Here is a 6,177-nt window from a genome sequence, read left to right on the forward strand (position 1 = left end):
GGCACTTCTGTTATTGCTGTGGGGTTGTACTGTTGGTGCTATAGAGTTATCCTCTAACATGTCAAGCCCATCAAGTGCCTGGGTTGCAACGTCTTGAGGGTTGTTTTGTGAATTCTCAGCCATTTTTAGATATGTGAGGTGGTTTACAGGGATGGTATTAATGTGGGTGGTTGCCAAGGACGCTCAGGCGTTGTCAGGTCTACTGCGCATGCGCAGAAAATGGCCTGTTGGTCAAGGGGGGCACCAAGGAAGGTGGTCTGCCCGCCACCTTTCACACTTTTTGACTGTACTTCCATTTCACAAAATTTTCCTCTTCTCAAATATTCTTCCTTTCTCCTCCACTGTCTATCCCCCAAAAACAAACAAACAAGGGGTGGTAGTGGTACTTAGCTACAAAATATTGGCCTTAAATTGTAACTAAGTCCAAAGACCCCCAACTCTATCTCAGCACCGACAGTTCTTATAATCACGCACCTCTGGTCTTAGTAATTGCTTCATGGACCCTTTACTTTTCCCATATATTGTGTTGAAAATGGGAGCTCCTCGGTGAGCTGTTTACACCGCCACCAGAGAGAGAGAGAGAGAGAGAGAGAGAGAGAGAGAGAGAGAGAGAGAGAGAGAGAGAGGTGTATGGCTGTAAGGGAGGGTGGTGGAGAGGGGATGACCGGGGAGAGCTCTGATCACAGGAAGGGACAGGGCATGGACAAGGAGGGGAAGCTCAAGTGGGTGAAACCTCAAGGATTAGTTTTTGAGGGGTTTGAACCAATCACAGGAAAGCAAAAGCCTTCATCTAGTGGGGAGTTGACAGGTGTTGACAGGAGTAATTATATAGCCCAGGAGTGGCAAGGAGCTTAATGCTGATGACTGTACGTACACATACGTGTACATGTGCATATAGATGAAGAAAAAATAAACTGTGTATCAAGTGAAAGATGGCCTAGATATTGATTTATCCCAGATTGATTCCAGATTGATGTCAAATATAATTTATATTTGCATATTGCTAATAAGAACATAAGACCATAAGAAATAAAGGAAGCTGCAAGAAGCCACCAGGCTTACACATGGCAGTCCCTGTATGAAATATGCCTACCTATTTCCACCTATCATCCCCATCCATAAATCCGTCTAATCTTCTCTTAAAGCTCCCTAAGGTCTTAGCACTAACAACTTGATTACTGAGTCCGTTCCATTCATCTACCACTCTATTTGAGAACAATTTCCTCCCATCTCTTTCTTAAACCTAATTTTTCAAGCTTGAACCCGTTATTTCTTGTTCTGTCCTGGTTGCTGATCCTAAGAATTTTGCTTACGTCCCCCTTGTTATGACCCTTATCTATCAGGTCCCCTCTTAACCTATGTCTCTCTAAAGAATATAAATTTAATAGTTTCAATCTCAACTCGTAAGGAATACTCCTCATCCCCTGTATCCTTTTAGTCATTCTCCTTTGTATTGATTCTAATAGACCTATATCCTTCCTCTAATGTGGGGAACAGAGCTGCACAGCGTTGTCTAGATGAAGTCTGACCAGCGCCAAATATAACTTTAGTATTACTTCGGACCTTCTCCTTTTAACACTCCTAAAATTAATCCTAATACCATATTTGCCCTGTTTCTGGCCTATATGCATTGCTTTCTTAGACGGAGTTCAGAGCTAACTATAGCTCCTAAATCTTTTTCGTATCTTAAACTTGCCAGAGTTTCGTTGTTTATTGTGTACCTACTGTGTGGTTTTCCTCTAACTACGCTAAGTACTTTGCATTTGTTAATATTAAACTTCATTTGCCATCTGTCCGTCCATTCGTTCATCCTATCTAAATCTGCCTGCAAGGCGATGGCATCCGATTCAGACCTAAATAATCTACCTATCTTTGTGTCATCCGCAAATTTACTAACATAACTACTAATTACACTATCCAAGTCATTGATATATATATTAAAAACAACAATGGTCCTAATACTGATCCCTGTGGCACCCCACTAATTACATGACCCCACTCGGATTTAGAGCCGTCTATTACAACTCTCTGTCGTTTGTCGCTTAGACCTTATATGGAATTATATGAAATTTACTTTCTCTCCCCCTCTCTCTCTCTCTCTCTCTCTCTCTCTCTCTCTCTCTCTCTCTCTCTCTCTCTCTCTCAACACTATAAACACTTTAAACACTTTATTACGTTTGTCTCTAGTACATAGATATACTTGTAATATATCTTAGAATGACAAACAGCCTATTTTTAAGCCTAGGCTTTTTGGGCACACACACACACACACACACACACACACACACACACACACACACACACACACACACACACACACACAAAAAAAAAATATAGCAACTAAAAAATAAAACGAATACAGATAAAAAAAAAAGGGTTGTAGGTAACTAGAGAGGCAGGAAAGAAAAGAAAAGGAAACTACTAATTTTAACTCAAGAGAGGGAAACTGGACATAGATACATGGTTGAAGCAGAATTATATTGTAATATAATATATAAACAGCTGGCAAGACATGTATGTGCTTGAGTAATTTAGCGAAAAACAGTAAGGGTACATAGACAGTTGCAAGTGAAAACACCTATATAAGGGAACAATACATATCCATACGCTTACACATATACAAACTAGAAAATATATGTCAGTAGAGTGATAACAAATGTTCTTTTAATTTTCTCTTAAAACTATTGAAGTTTATTGATTCTTTGACATATGTTGGAATGCTGTTCCATATTTTGGGACCTTTGAACATGAGAGAGTGTTGGTAAAGAGTTAAACTGTGGTGAGGAACCTGTAGGGCATATTTGTTACATGTGGCGTGGTGGAGGGTTTACGTCAGAATACTGGTACCGTTGGACTATCTGTTTGAACATATATGAGGCAATGGAGAAGTTAGATAAGTCTGAAGAAGTTAGATAAGATGAAGAATATTCATAGGTTTAAAGAGTGGAGATGTGTGTTGGAGGAAGTCGCTATTTGTCATGATTCTAATAAAATTTTTTGTGGAGTGTTTAGGGTATGTAGATGGATTGGGTAAGCAGTGCACCAGATAGGATTACAGTAAGTTAAATGTGGGAATATGTGGGCATAATACATAATTTTCATAATTTCCACTGTTATAAGGTTTTAAATTTTCAGTAATAGAGCAATTGATCGAGATAATTTAAGGCAAAGGTTTGATATGTGGTATTTAAAGGTAAGATTATCGTCAATAGTGATTCCGAGAAATTTTGTTTTAGAAGCTTGCGTAATATCTTTATCTAGAATGGCAAGTCTGGGTAAGGGTTGGTATTTGGTAGTAGTGTTTGTAAATATCATATAAAAGATTTAGCGGTGTTAATTGTTGGGCGATTTGCAAGACACCATTCAGCGAAAGCAAATAATTCGTGGTTGGCTCTATAGATGAGGTCAGTGGGATTATCACCAATCATGAGTACGGTGGAGTCATCAGCAAACTATTGTGTTTAAGAGTAGTAGAGGCATTGCAGATATCATCAATGTATATTAGAAAAAGAATAGGTCCTAAAATGCTACCTTGTGGCACACCAAAATGTATGGGTTTACCATTGATGGTAGACTTGGAGTTATTGTATGGGGCAAATTGAGTTCTGCCAGTTAAGCAAGATTTAAACCATTGTTGAACACAACCGCGAATACCATAGTGGTCTATGAGAATGTTTGGGTCAACTGTGTCAAAGGCTTTGCTAAAATCGCTGAAAATGGAGATAATAGATTTATGGGTATTTAGAGCATTACATAGGTCTGATGTAAATAAATTTATGGCATCAAAAGTATTCAGTCCTCGACGAAAACCAATTACAATTTCAAATATTTTAAAGAAAACTGATAAAATAGAAATAGGTCGGTAATTTGAAATGTTTGTTATGCTTCCGGATTTCTGAATAGGGATGATTTTGCTAGCATGAATCTAGAGGGGAAAACTCCATCTTTGATTGAATTATCAAACAATATTGAGAGTGGTTCTGCTAAAAGATTTTTTTTTTTTTTTATTATTTTCACTGATACTTCATCAGTATGGCATTTTTATTTATTTTAATCTTTTAGGGCAAAGATAGCTTTTACTGTGTCATTTATTGTCACAAAAGGAATATTCATAGAATTGAGAAAATTTCCTTGGAGATAAGACGAGTGTATGTTTTGAGCTCTTGGAAGTTGGGAGCTAAGTTCAGGTGCAATCTGGGAAAAATATGAGGTGAAGGCATTTGAAATTTCATCTGGAGTGTTTAAGACTGTGTTATTGTAATTTAGGTGTGGGAAACTGTATTTTGATTATTTTTAGAGTTTTCTATTTATTTAATTAGTTCCCAAACTTTTTTTAGTGTTGAGTCTAAAATTTGAAAACTTTTGTTGGTAGTATTCAGTTTTTCTTTGTTTTATTATTATTATTATTATTATTATTAAGATAATTTATATAGTCTTTGTAGTGCTCTAGTGTAATGGAGCCTAGTTTATACAGTTTGTACTGCTGATACTTATGTTTTGCTGAATTTATTAGCCCTTGTGTTAACCAAGGTTTATTTAAACGTTTGGATGTGATAGTTTTAGTTATTTTGGGGAAGCAGGAGTAGTATATGCTGAGTAACTTATCAAGGAATATGTCACAGTTTGTGTTTGTGTTTCTGTTGGTGAGGTTCCAATCTATATTGGAGAGAATCCGTGTAAATTGCAACCGGTTTGCTCCATTTAGTTGTCTAAAACAAAATTTATGTATTATATTGCACATTTTACTGGGGACTGGAATATTTATAAACACAGGAAGGTGGTCACTGAGAGGAAAGTGGGGAATTCCAGATAAGACTGGCTCATTGAAGTTTATCCAGATGTGATCCAGTAACGACGGAGGGGCGCGGCTGCATTAATGTCTGGAAGTCTTGTTGGGCGAGATATATGTGGGAAGTAGTAGTTGGATTGCAGAGTTGTGATAAAAGAGTTAGTAGGGGGGGGGGGTGTGACACATGTTCAAGAAGGTTTATGTTGAAGTCACCTGTAAGTATATTCCTATTGTTTGAGAAAAAGCTATTTGAAAGAAGATTATCAATAAATGCATTGAATTCATTTACTTTGTCATGTTTACTATAAGGTCTGCATAAACAAGTAACAGAATAATGGGTATCTGGAAGAATAATTCTCACACTACATAGTTCAGCATTCTCGTCACACATACAAAAGTCAGTACAAGCTTCGCTTTGCAGGACATTTTTTACATAAATTACCACTCCCCCACCTGAAGAGCCAATAGGTCTGTGTACATGATATGAGATATAGCCATCAATCTCTCTCTCTCTCTCTCTCTCTCTCTCTCTCTCTCTCTCTCTCTCTCTCTCTCTGTGCAATGTGATATTAGGCTTTAGAGCACTTAATTAGAATTATGTGTGATATCATGTCACTGTACACTTAAAAGGCATCTAATGACTGAATTTTGTTTTTACTCTTTGTGCTTTGTCATACAATAAACAATGAAAAACAATCTTTTACTATCATTTCTCCTGGAAACGCCTGGTGTATTTCTTTCGATATTGTGGTTATTTGGCATAAATGCCATTGATAATAGGTCTACATAACATATTTAGGAATATGCAATGTACTTTTTGTAGCTCAAACCATCAATTCTCTGTTATTTTTTTCTAGCATGCAAAAAGAAAGTGGTAAATTCCCATAGCTCAACACGGGAGATCGCAATGTTTTGGGTATATTTGCTGATTGTAAGATCCGCCCATTGGCTTCACTTGTCTTAACAGCGGGGCAGCAGACCGTCTCCTGTAGCTCAGTTTATCGGCCTGTTAGCTCAGTTGGTTAGAGCGCCGTGCTAATAACGCGGATGTCGAGGGTTCGATCCCCTTACGGGCCAAAGTGAATGGTAAACATTTTTGATGAAATATATCCCAGAGTTTTGATGAAATATATCCCAGAGTCTGATGAAATATATCCCAGAGTACTGAAGGAATGTAAAAAGATTATTAGTGAGCCGTTAGTTTCTGTCTTTAGGAAATCACTGGAGTCGGGTGAGGTACCAGAAATGTGGAGGCAGGCTAATGTAGTACCCATCTTTAAGAAAGGGGATAAAACTTTAGCGTCTAATTATAGACCTGTCAGCTTAACTTCAGTTGTAGGTAAAATGTTAGAGTCAATAATAGCCAGGAACATTAGGGAACATTTAGA

General features: G+C 37.5%; 1 non-coding gene across 1 annotated transcript; it reads left to right on the forward strand.

Moving 5' to 3' along the window:
- Positions 1-5,792: 5,792 nt before the first annotated feature.
- On the forward strand, positions 5,793-5,866 carry Trnai-aau (transfer RNA isoleucine (anticodon AAU)). The gene has a single exon. It is a non-coding gene; the product is annotated as a tRNA-Ile (tRNA).
- The last annotated feature ends 311 nt before the right edge of the window (positions 5,867-6,177 follow it).

Source organism: Scylla paramamosain, chromosome 45 (genome assembly GCF_035594125.1).
Source record: "Scylla paramamosain isolate STU-SP2022 chromosome 45, ASM3559412v1, whole genome shotgun sequence".
Classification (NCBI taxonomy): domain Eukaryota; kingdom Metazoa; phylum Arthropoda; class Malacostraca; order Decapoda; family Portunidae; genus Scylla; species Scylla paramamosain.